At 38.1% G+C, this 13240-nt stretch overlaps 1 protein-coding gene across 2 annotated transcripts in view; it reads right to left on the reverse strand.

Annotated features, from left to right (window-relative positions):
• REEP3 (receptor accessory protein 3) overlaps nt 1-13240 on the reverse strand; it is a 94138-nt gene that overhangs the window by 36111 nt on the left and 44787 nt on the right. The gene's annotated exons all lie outside the window — the stretch shown is intronic.

Genomic DNA, 13240 nt, shown 5'->3' on the forward strand with positions numbered 1-13240 from the left:
TTTGGTTACTTCATAATGATTTTTCCCCACTAAAAACAAAAAGGAACAAAATGTGAGAAATCAATAGAAAAACTCCCTCTTTTATCCAACCCAGATGGCTCAGTTATGGGATTTTCCCCACAGCTGTGCCAAGTTAGAAGCATGCTTGAAAATAAGCTAGTTGAAGTTCAGTCCAAAGTGAATAGAGACCATGGCTGAAAAGCGTTCTTTTTTTTAAAAAGGGGACATGTGTTTGGGGTGAATACATGAGGCCAGAATTGATTTGGGCTTCCTCGACGTTGGGCTACTTCTTCCCCCACTGCCCCATTTAAGAATATCTTAACTTTGTACAGCTCCCCCACACTCAGATGTCTGGGGGTTGGTTATACTTTCAGATAGGGAAGCTGCTGCAATGCAGTTTACCTGCAAATCCCAGACATCGTTGCCAAAGACCTCACGGATTAATTATAATGAGCCTGTAGGTTTGAAGGACTATCATTAGAAATGGAAGCCTGTCACCCTGCTTCCTTGGTCTTCCCCAGTGACTGTGAATCACAGAAGCCCCATATATCTCATCCCTGACCTCAGCAGTTTGAGGAACTTGAGAGAAGGTAAAAGTGCAAAAACATTTGAAAACTAGGTGATAATTAATTTAAAAGGAGTGTTGGAAAGAAGATGTAAAAAGCAGGATCTGCTTATGGGAACTGTTCCCGGGAGCAGAATTTAGGAAGGAATGACCTCTTAGTCCAAAATAACTCTCTCCATCTATACCGGCTGAGAATTCACAGTTCACTTTTTTATACTGTTTAAAGTACTACTGATTTATTTGGGATAATAAATATTTGTGAGAAAGACAGTTCCCTTATAATAGAATTTCTCGGAAGGGGCAGAGGGGGAGGGAGAGACTCTTAAGCAGACACCCTGCTGAGTGCTGAGCCTGATGTGGGGCTCAATCCCACCACCCTGAGATTGTGACCACAGCCAAAACCAAGAGTCAGACGCTCAACCGACAGAGCCACCCAGATGCTCCTGAAATGTGCTACTTTTTTTAGTTTTTTTAAAAAAGATTTTATTTATTTATATGACAGAGAGAGACAGCCAGCGAGAGAGGGAACACAAGCAGGGGGAGTGGGAGAGGAAGAAGCAGGCTCCCAGGGGAGCAGGGAGCCCGATGCGGGGCTTGATTCCAGGACACTGGGATCATACCCTGAGCCGAAGGCAGACGCTTAACGACTGAGCTACCCAGGCGCCCCTAAAATGTGCTACTTTTAACACTAAACAATCACTCTATCAATACATACATACATACACACACAAACAAATAAATAGTCACTCTTCCTTCTTCTTTCCCTAAGTGTTCCCAAAGTCTTGGCCCACCATGTTTCCCACGTGAGGTATTCCAAGGACTGGCACCATTCCTTGGGCACTGAGGTACCACCATTCCATCTATTTTCACACAGACAATCCCATCTTGCTATTTCCACAAGTGAACTAACCTAGCTACTGCAGGATATACAGGTGACAGGCAAGACTACAACGGACATAGAACATGAAAAATTTCATTCTTTAGGTAAGATACACTCTTTTATATACAACTTGTAGTTTTATATACTAGGCTCAACAGCGTACTTCGAACGTACGATAATCATTCAAACAGTAAGAACCAGTCTTCATACCACATGGGATAACACAGTGTTCTTGAGAAGCAAAGACTGGTAGGAAAGAACTCCAGGAAGAATAAATCTCTGTCATGACTGAAAATGAACCTGGGATATCAGATTACTTCCCTTCAAAAGCATGTGCAATCAACCTCACCTAGAGAACTGAGGTTCACATTGGGGTGGAGAGAGACGAGTGACAGGTCACAGGATACTTGGGGTAAGAAAGGGCTGGCTGAGTGCCAGGGTGCAGGACAGCTTGAAGGCCCTGGGTAAACACAGTCAGAGGAACAAAGAGGCTGGAGTAAGGTGAAGAAAGGTGGCTGATTCTAAAGGGAAACTTCACTGGTGGAGAAAATTTTGTGTATGGCCAGCTCTACAACACGGGAACCAGGAGAAAGTCTAACTTAGTATCCTTACCCGTACTGTGTTGTATGGTTAATTTTGTTGAAGTATTATTTTTCTACAAGATGTTCCAAGTTGTTAATTAGTGCATTTACATACAGATGTTTCTAAAACAAACTATTTGCTATTTGGTGTCCATCTGTATACATAAATTTGCATTAAAAAAGTACAATGTGGTAAAAACTATTCACTTTTCACAATAACATAAGATACTTAATTATTTTCACCTTGGCTATAGGTAAAAATTACTTGGGGGATTAAAAAAACATTTAGGGGCACCTGGGTGGCTCACTCAGTTGAGTGTCCGACTCTTGATCTTAGCTCAGGTCTTGATCTCAGGGTCATGAGTTCAAGCCCAGCATGGAGCCTACTTAAAATAATAATAATAAAGAAAGGATATAACATAATAAAACTGAAGTTAGATCTTCATTTAAAAGATGCCTATCAGAAATCTTTGAAAATTAATACAATATTTAAAATAAAACTACTCAACTCCATCTACTTTTGTGACTTTTCAAGATCTTTTCCCCATTTTACCTACAGAATTTGGAACTGTGATTTTAGAAAAAAGGAATCAGTCTATATTTAATCTGATAGCCAAGACACACCTATCAGAATGGCTAATATCAACAACACAAGAAACAACAAGTGTTGGTGAGGATGTGGAGAAAGAGGAACCCTCTTGCACTGTTGGTGGGAATGCAAACTGATGCAGCCACTGGGGAAAACAATATGGAGGTTCTTCAAAAAGTTAGAAACAGAACTACCCTATGATCCAGCAATTGCACTACTAGGTATTTACAAAGACTACAAAAACACTAAATCCAAGGGATATGTGCACTCTGATGTTTACAGCAGTATTATCTACAATAGCCAAATTATGGAAACAGTCCAAGTGTTCATCGATTGATGAATGGATAAAGATGTGTGTGTGTGTGTGTGTGTGTGTGTGTGTGTGTAATGGAATATTACTCAGCCATCAAAAAGAAATGAAATCTTGCCATTTGCAATGACATGGATGGAGCTAGAGAGTATTATGCTAAGCGAAATAAGTCAACCAAAGACAAATACCATATGATTTCACTCATATGTGGAATTTAAGAAACAAAACAAATGAACAAAGGGGGGAGGAAAAAGAAAGAGGCAAACCAAGAAAGACTCTGAACTACAGAGAACAAACTGAGGGTTGCTGGAGGGGAGGTGGGTGGGGGGATGGGTGAAATAGGTGATGGAGATTAAGGAGGGAACTTGTGATGAGCACTGGGTGTTGTATGTAAGTGCTGAATCACTATATTGTACACCTGAAACGAATATTACATTGCATGTTAACTGCAACTTAAATAAAAAATTAAAAAAACCCAAAAGATGCCTATTGGAAATCTTTGTAAATTAATATAATACTTTAAAATAAAACTACTCAATTTATTTTTATGACTTTTCAGGACCTTTTGAAGATTATTTTTCTCATTTTACCTACAGAGTTTGGACCTGTGGTTTAAAAAAAGAATCAGTCTATATTCTGACAGCCAAGAGATAGACAAAATTTCATATATTCAATATATTTTTTTGTAATTTTTCAAAAAAAATTCATCTTTTTACATTTCTATTATATTTCTGAAGTAACATCTCTCATGAGCTTTTATTTTTATTTTTTAAAGATTTATTTATTTGAGAAAGACAGAGAGCGAGCTGTCTCCAACAAGGGAGGGTGGTGGCAGTAAGTGTTTTTTGGTTGCTGTAGCCTTTCTGATTTTCAGCTGTCCCATCACTAGGGGTTGGGGTGGAGGTGGCTAGGCCTATCTCCGATTTACTACTTAACAACATTTCCTTTAATGGAAACAACCGTTTCTGTCCCTGTTTTTAAAAATCTATTTCCATTGGCACTACAATTGGTCAAATTCTTCTTAGATATTAGCAAAAGCCCAAGTTAGCCTATTAGGTTTAAATGTTACTGTGAGAATTTTTTTTTCTTTGTGTATGCTTTCTAAAGCATTTGCATTGGAAGCTAGAAAAGGACAAGATAGCTGTGGTTGGCTAGCTGTATCTTAGTGTGAAAATTGTAGGAATGCTTTTGTTGACTTCATAAAGGTCAAGGGGTACTGTAATTCACATTCAAAAATTTTAGAAGGAACTGTGCTAGACATTCATTTAACACACACTCCAATTATATAAACTTATTTAAATTTAACACTTGTTTTCTAAAGTGGATTCATTGTAATGGCCATGAGATGATCATGAAGAAACTGGTTTTAGAAAACATAAGGAAGAGTATACGCCGCTTAATTATAAGAGCATCAATTCCTTCAGCAGTGAAATTACATACTGATATGTATTTAATATGTAATAAGTAAACTTGGCATATCAAAAATTAGGTTTATAAAAGAATATTCATCACCTAAAGTAAATATAAGTAGATTTATTTCATTAAAAGATAATGAACTGCCCCAAGTGATTTTATTTAATTGTTCTAAGTGAGAATTGTGATTTTTATTTATCAGTAATTGATTTACAAACCAAATTAACTCAAGACAAGATGGATACACATGTATTCACTGTATGTCAGTTAAAATTAACTTTTAAAATGATTGTCAAAGATCTAAAAAATGGTATCTATTACTACTTTTAACCTATCTTCTATGCGAACACATTTTAAAAACCAATGTTAATGATAAAAAAAAGTCTTATTTGATATCACAGCATATTTCAACCAGAAGTATTCCACTCACAAAGTCAATTTGGGAATCTGGGTAAAGATGATAAACTGAATATACACATTTAATTGCATCCTTGCCACAAATCTCATTAAAACAACAGTAAAAGTGATTTTTTAAAAAGATATTAAGTCCAGAAGAATACAGAATAAAGCGTCGACATTTTTGGAGGAAGGAAGGAAGTGGATGAGTAGCAACTGACTTAGGGGGCCTGAAAAAACTGAATATTAAGCTGACAGTGGGAAAAATTGAGAAGCAATCCAACTTGACACCGCAGAACTCCAGAAAGGCTCAAGAATTGGTGACACAATTCTTGGCCACAAGGGCAAAAGACAGGAAGAATGGCTGTTAAGTCTGCCTAAGGAGCAGGCAGGCCCCCAGATGCCCTCCCACTCTAGTGGTTTGGTGATGTGCCTCCTTCCTCCCAGGAGAACCTTGTGGCTGATTCTCTGGGAAGAGTGAGTCAGAGGAGCTCCGGATTTGCAAATCTCTGGCACAGTTGAGAGTAGGAATTAAGTTACAGTTTATAAATTAAATATTGAGAGCCCCAACCCTTATTCTCTCATTGGAATACTAGCAACCAAGTACCTTTCAAAATGGAAGAATCTTCTCTGAAGAATCTGACTTGCATGAGAGAAAATACCTAAAGATATTGACAATTTTCCAAGGAAATAGTTGTTATGTTTGAACTCTGTTTCCCTCAGATATGTTTTTTTTTAATTTTTATTTTTTTTTTAAAGATTTTACTTATTTATTTGACAGAGAAAGACAGCGAGAGAGGGAACACAAGCAAGGGGAGTGTGAGAGGGAGAAGCAGGATTCCTGCCGAGCAGGGAGCCCGATGCAGCGCTCGATCGCAGGAGCCTGGGATCATGACCTGAGCCGAAGGCAGACGCTTAACAACTGAACCACCCAGGCGCCCTCCCTCAGATATGCTGAAGCTGTTATGGACTGAACTGTGATCTCCCCAAATTCATATGTTGAAGCCATAAGCCCCAAGGTGACTGTATTTGGAGACAGGGTCTTTATGGAGGTAATTAGAATTAAATAAGGTCATAAGGGGACCCTAATTTGATAGAACTCGTGTCCTTACAAGAGACACTCACAAGAGCTTTCTTCACTCATGCACATAGAAAAGGCCACATGAGGACACAGAGAGAAGGTGGCTGTCTACAAGCCAGGAAGAGGCATCACCAAAACCCAATCCTGATGGCACTTTAATCCTGGACTTTCAGTCTCCACAACTGTGAGAAAATAAATTTGTGTTGTTTAAGCTTCTCAAGTGTGTGATATTTTGTAATGGCAGCCTGATCTGAATAGTACAAAGCTCTAACCCCCCAGTACCTCAGAATGAGACATCATTTGGAAACAGGGTCACTGCAGATGTCATTAGTTAAGATGAGATCACACTAGGGTACGGTGGGCCCTGAATCTCATGTGCCTGGTTCCTTTTGAGGAGCAGAGAAGTGATTCTGGGACACAGACACATAGGGGAGGTGACCGTGTGACTGCAGGGGCAGCATGTGAAGTGCTGCAGCTGGAAGGTAAGGAGCACGGGGACTGGCAACCACTGGACACTGGAAACAGCAAGAAAGGATTCTCCTCAACCGGTTTCAGAGGGAGCGTGGCCCTGTCCACATCTCAATTACGTCCTTCTTGCCTCCAGAACCGTGAGACATAATTTTTTTTTTTTTTTAAGCCATTCGGTTTGTGGTACTTCCTCTCAGGAGCTCCAGGAACAAACATGGTTGCCTCATCAGATCACCCTACACTGAAGAGGACATTAAAGCCTCTTCACGGGCACAGGGCCTCCAGCCAGCTTGTGATCATCATCCTCCAATATGAGCAGAGGACCAAGGACCAGCCAACATTTGAGAAAATTATACATGAGAGACAGAGGCTGAAACAAACAAACGAAACAGAATTCAAAGGAGAGACTATGTAGAAAGAACCCGTCTAAAACACCATCATTCATAGACTCAGGCAAAAGGGAAGCTATTTTAAACAACATAAGAATAGGACACTAGAGGAAAAGGAACATTCATAGAATGAAAAGCGCTCTTAGAAATTCTACACAGAGGAGCAGGAATGAAAAGATTAACGAAAGGGTTAGAAGATGAAATTGAGAAACCCATCATAAAAAAGGCAAAAAAAAAAAAAAAAAGAAAAAAGATCAGAAAATTAGACAATCAGCCCAAGTTTCTTTATAATTGAATAAATGGATTCCCAGACAAAACAATTGGTGAAAATGGAGTGGAGAAAATCATTAAGAGAAATACATTTTAACAAACCAGAGCTGAAGGACAAAGGATTCCCATGTTAAAGAGACTACTGAGGATTTAGAAAAATCTATCACAATCCACTCACACCAAGGCACATACATCCCCATGAAACTGTCAACAACGGGACCATGAGGAAGATGCCACAAGCAGGTGAGAATCAGGATCACTTCAGACTTCTCCACGGCAACATGAGAAGCTAAAAGGCAATGGAGAAATGCCTTCAAATTCTGAAGGAAAATTATTTCCAATCTAGCATCAAAAAATATGCCTCTCACACAGCCTTCTTGGGAAGGATGTATTTCATTTAAATGAGGAAGTAAAATAAACAGAAGGAAAACAGGAGACTAAGAAATCTGAGGACCGAAAAGACGAGCCAGTCTGGAATATCTGATGGATGATAACGCACTGAGAAGAAATCTACACAACTGTGGAGAGTTCGGGCCTAATGTGCAATACCAAGAATACCACGTACGTGAAAAATCAAACGAAAAACAAGACAATAATAACACCAGGGAAAATAAACTATTGCACAGGGAAAAAAAAATGATAATGGTAGGATGCTGTAGAGACTAAGTGCAAATAGCGTTTTCATAACGAAAAATACTCTACAACAGGTACTCTTATATGTCAGGTACTGATTTAAAAGCTTGATGTTCATTAACTCATAGCATTCTCACAACAACCTGAGGAGGGAGTGCTACAACAGTTCTCATTTTACAGACGAGGAAACTGAGACACAGAAAGGTGAAGTAACTTGTAAGACGGCACAGCTAGTAACAGATAGGGCCGGGACGATAATCCAGCAGCCTGGTTCTAGGCTCTTTATCTCTTTAGTCTATTGCTTCTTTCTAACTTAGCCTAAATAATGCAAGTATTGAATACTGACCCAACCCAAATTACACTGTACTGACCCTCTCAGGCTATGAGGGACAGGGAAATACACATGTGTACAGTGACACTGGGTAGCTACTATTAATCATCTTTAATAGAAGTCAACTGATAAAGTCCATCTGAAAAATTAAGAAATAGCAATATAAGCCTGTCATTTAGATATGGAAACAAACACTAAAGGGTTTAGATAACAGAGCTGAAAGTAGTGGTGTCAAGACAGAAATGGGGATGGGGAAGGTGGGGAACTGCTGTTTTTCATAATAAGCTATAGAAAACTGATTTTAAAATTATAAGTAAGTACAGCTTTGATAAAAATAAAAACTAAATTAAAAGTACATCAGAATAGTAAATAAACAGATAAGAATGTGGCTTGACAAAACTAATTTTCAAAAATCCCACCTTCATCAGCAGGTTAATCTTTACACTTCCCAAATTAAAACTCTTGAATCAAATGAGTATTTTTAATCCAAAATATGAAAAGACGGGGTACCTGGGTGGCTCAGTGGGTTAAGCATCTGCCTTCGGCTCAGGTCATGGTCCCAGTGTCCTGAGAATGAGCCCCAACGTTGGGCTCCCTGCTCAGGAGGGAGCCTGCTTCTCTCTCCCCCTGCTCATGCTCTCTCTCAAATACATAAATATAATCTTTAAACAAAAATATGAAAAGATGCCTGGGGAACACTTCTTGACAGTAAAAAAATGTATGCTTTCTTTATTATATTTTTTCCTCTTCTATATCCACCCTAAAACTAGCAGACAACTTCAGATTTACCAATTGAAAAGAACTATAAAGCTAGTACGTGGTGTATCTGTTCATTTTCTTATCACCCAAGTATTCAGGAAAAATTAGGTCACTTTCAAAATTAAGTCAATAGGGTTTTAGAGGGCTATTTCTAAGCCTTTAAAAAAGTAATCTCCCAGAGTTTTCACTGTTCTTTGTTCTTGCTCACAGTAAATCTCGGGACCAAATGTCTGATTTTGATTTTTTAAGTGCTGTCAGCCAATCTTTTCATTGCCACGTTCTCCAACATTCTTAGAATAAGAACACGGTTTCCTAGAAAAGCTACAGCAATTACACACGACTTGGAAGTAAACACTCTATTTTCAAGTCATGAGATGGTATAAGCCTAAAAAAATTTGCAAAACCATACTAATTCTTCACTAAGTTTACATTTCAATTACTGCAAGGCTGAAAGACTTTAAGTAGGCCATATCAGCCACACTATACAGGAAATTATATCCTAGGAAAGCTCTGTTTTAAAAATAGGCAAAGGAAGAAAGGAAGGTTGCCAAAATACACAGCACTTTCCATTTGTTTTGATTCGAGCACAGCATCTGTTTTATCAGGTGCAAGCTACTATTTGCAGGCTTACGGGGAATGGTAGTAGTTAGGGTGGAAAGAAGTAAATTAATCTAAAATGTTTGCTTTCTGAAAACAATTTTGAAGTAGGTATCAGTGGAATTTAGGTAATAACCAAATACCACAAAGAAACTGAGCTTTGGGATAAGTCAGACTGGATTATATACTCCTTAACCCAGCAGCATCAAAGCTGAGAAACTAACCAATCCACTTAATTAATGTACACTCTTCAACTCTTCTTTTCTTATTCTTTCTTTTAATTTTATTTATTCATTTGAGAGAGAGAGCGAGACACAGAGCACGAGCAGGGTGGGGGTGGCAGAGGGAGATGGAGAAGCAGACTCTCTGCCGAGCCAGAAGCCCAACGTGGGGCTCGGTCCCAGGACCCTGGGATCATGATCTGAGCCAAAGGCAGACGCTCAGCCATCTGAGCCACCCAGACGCCCCTTTCCTTTTCTTATTCTGAATATTCATTCACTCATTCATTCAAAAGCTACTGAGTACCTACTATATATACCATGTACTGTTCTAGGTAGGGGAACATAGCAGTTAACAAAACAAAACAACTCTCTGGAGCTGTTTCTGGAAAAACACACATACAAATAAATAATACAGTATCAGATGATGTAAAAGGCTATTAAAAATATAACAGGGAAATCTGAAGAAGGTTAATTTTGCTAAGAAAATACCATATGCGAAACAAAGCAAATGTGGATGAGATCACTATATAGGAAAACTTGAGAACAGAGTTCTAGTAAAACTGTTATGATCAGAGTTATGATCAGATTAAGTTTAGGTGAGACTCAGCAAGAAAATAATATTCAAACATTTTGTCAAAAGCAAATTTAGACTGTAAATACTTAAAGAACTGACAACACTTTCAAAACCTTCTAATTTCATTTTTAACTATTTTGATCATAGTTGATTTAGTTGTTTATGAGTCCTGCCCCTCAGTGCCCTTCTTGAAAAATATCCTTATTTTGTGGCCCTGAAAGGTCTACTTTGGAAGCACATCCACTGGCTGGTTGGATGTGAAAACTGTTTCTACTTTTTTGTGAAGCTAGAATCCTCACTTACTTTTCTAAAGGTAGCATGGTAGAAGAGAAAGAATAAGACATTACAAGCAAGATATCCAATCTGGTACCATTCCTGCCATAATGATCCATGTGACCCTGGGCAAGTTAATTTACTTCTGAGACTGTAATACTGAAATATTTTCCCTGCCTACTTTATTTATTGATTTAGAGTTGTGAGGAACAGTGAGATATTATGGTACAAGGAATAATGTCTCCCTCCCCCAAAGATGCCAATGTCCTAATTCCTAAAACCTGTGAATACGTTAGGTTACAGGGTAAAAGAGAAATCAGGCTGCAGATGGAATTCAGGGTGCCAACCAGCTGACCCTAAAATGGGGAGAGGATCCTGGCTTACTCAGGTGGATCCAACGTAATCACAAGCATCCTCATAAGTGGAAGAGGGAGGCAGAAGAGAGAACTAGAGGGATGGAAATGTGAGAAGTCTTAGCTCGTTTCTGGCTTTGAAGATGATGAATAGAACCATGAGCCAAGGATGCACGCAGCCTGTAGAAGCTGGAAAAGGTAAGGGAACAGATTTTTCCTTAGAGCCTCCAGAAAGAGTACAGCCCTGTAGATCCATTTTAGATTTCTGATCTCCAGGACTGTAAGAGAATATATATGGGGTTGGTTTAAGCCAGTAAGTACCTGGTAATTTGTTACAGCAGCAATTAGAAACAATAATATATAAAAGTATTTTGAAATTGGTAGGAAATCATATAAATGCAAATGTTCTAATGTGATGTCTCAGCTTGGTCTCTCTAGCAGCCTTGATGGCAGACAACATGGTCACCAGGTCTACGGAGTTATATCATATTTCCTTGTGAAAGGCAAATGCCTTGCCTTTTCTGTTTTGATGCCTGACCATTTTTGCTTTTAGCTTTCATTACCATTTGTGGAGAGATGATTACCACGTAACTATCAAACCAACTGCCTTTCTACCTCCCTAGTTTCTCTTCAACTACTCCTTATTCTGATGCTCCCAAAAGAATGTTAAGAGAACTTTCCAGAGTCACAATATTATAGCAAAATTATGTACAGGTAATTCCTAATTTGTTAATAATGAGTTATTCTCTAAAAACTATAGGCAATATGTGAAATATATACCTAACTACACACGTGTACGCATACATATGTATATATATCAACACATATCAAGTTTTATAGTTTTTCCATCAGTTTGAATAAGAATGTTATTGAATTCTCTTCCATAGGTTATCTTTAACTTACGAAGCAGAATTAAAATTTCAAAGTTAGACCGTTCTTATTAATCCCAAATTTATAGAATAATACAGTAATAAAAATTCGATTATTTAGGGATTGAAAACACACAAACCCATGTTTTTAAGCCTCTAAAAATTAACAAACTTAAACCCATGTATAGTAAGAAATAAACAAATAGGGGCGCCTGGGTGGCACAGTGGTTGGGCGTCTGCCTTCGGCTCAGGGCGTGATCCCGGCGATCTGGGATCGAGCCCCACATCAGGCTCTTCTGCTATGAGCCTGCTTCTTCCTCTCCCACTCCCCCTGCTTGTGTTCCCTCTCTCGCTGGCTGTCTCTATCTCTGTTGAATAAATAAATAAAATCTTAAAAAAAAAAAAAAAAAAAGAAATAAACAAATATTTTATAATGGTTCTTAGGTCAGTCCCGAAACAACTCCATCTTTCTTGCTCTTTTATCATTAACTTACACACAACAGGCCTATTTCTTTTTTTTTTTTTTCCAAATTATTATACCTTCATATTTCCTACTGTTATTCCCCTTCTATTTTAGGGCATGGTATTTGTGTGCCCACTGGTAATACCTTCGTATTACCAGAACTTCTCATATAAACTTCATTTTCAATTTATATTTAACTTTTCTCCAACAAAATCACCCAGATTTAGAGGGAAGATGAGAGAATACCACGAATACATACACAAAGACACACACAGTTATTGCATATCCTGGGTTTATAATGCTTTATAGGTGAGATATGTGCGAAGTTGAGAAACTCCACCCTGTATTTCAATTGTCGTTAATTAGATTCAGAAAAAAAGATCTCCTTTAGTAACAGTATGACAAACATTCCAAATAAGAAGGACTGTATTGGCTAGTACAGCTGACCCTTGAACAACATGGGTTTGAACTGTGCAGGTCCAGTTATACATAAATTCTTTTCCAATAAATATAGTACAGTCCTATAAATGTATTTTCTCTTCCTTATGATTTTTCTTAACCTCTTTTCTCTAGCTTATTATTTACGTACTTAAGAGCGGGAGAGAGAGAATCCTAAGCAGGCTCCACAACCCTGAGATCAAAATCAAGAGTCCGATGCCGAGCCAACTGATATGGGTAAGGCTTCTGGTCAACAGCAGGCAAATAATAGCTAAGTTTCGGGGGAGTTAAAAATTATACTCAGACTTTCCACTGTGGGGGAATCCCTGTGTTATTCAAGGGTCAACTGTAGAGTCTGATTTAAGAAGAAAAAAGACTGCAACTGTCAGTAGTGACAAGGTATCTGTATATTTAAATCAATTAAAAAGTGACAAAACAGCTAAAAAGGTTTGGGGTGAAAAAGAATTATGTTCTCAGTCTAGCTATAAATTCACAAGCTAAAAAACAGCCCTTCCCCCTTCTTATACTGGAACTTAGACAAAATGAAAAAGATTGGAAATCATTTGGAAATCATATACTTATTTAAATGTCAACTGACAGTGATCTTTTTTGAAACTCCACTTTGGATTTGTATTCAAAATTAGTTTATGAAGTTAACACAGTTAGTCTTTTTATTTATATAACATTTTTAACCAATAACATTATCCCAGCTATTTCTAAAATAATGATTTTCTAGTCTTGTATATCACAGATACATTAAGCTAGAATTAATCACTCATAAAACTAT

This window comes from Ursus maritimus, unplaced genomic scaffold, assembly GCF_017311325.1.
Source record: "Ursus maritimus isolate PB19 unplaced genomic scaffold, ASM1731132v1 scaffold_7, whole genome shotgun sequence".
NCBI classification, from domain to species: Eukaryota; Metazoa; Chordata; class Mammalia; order Carnivora; family Ursidae; genus Ursus; species Ursus maritimus.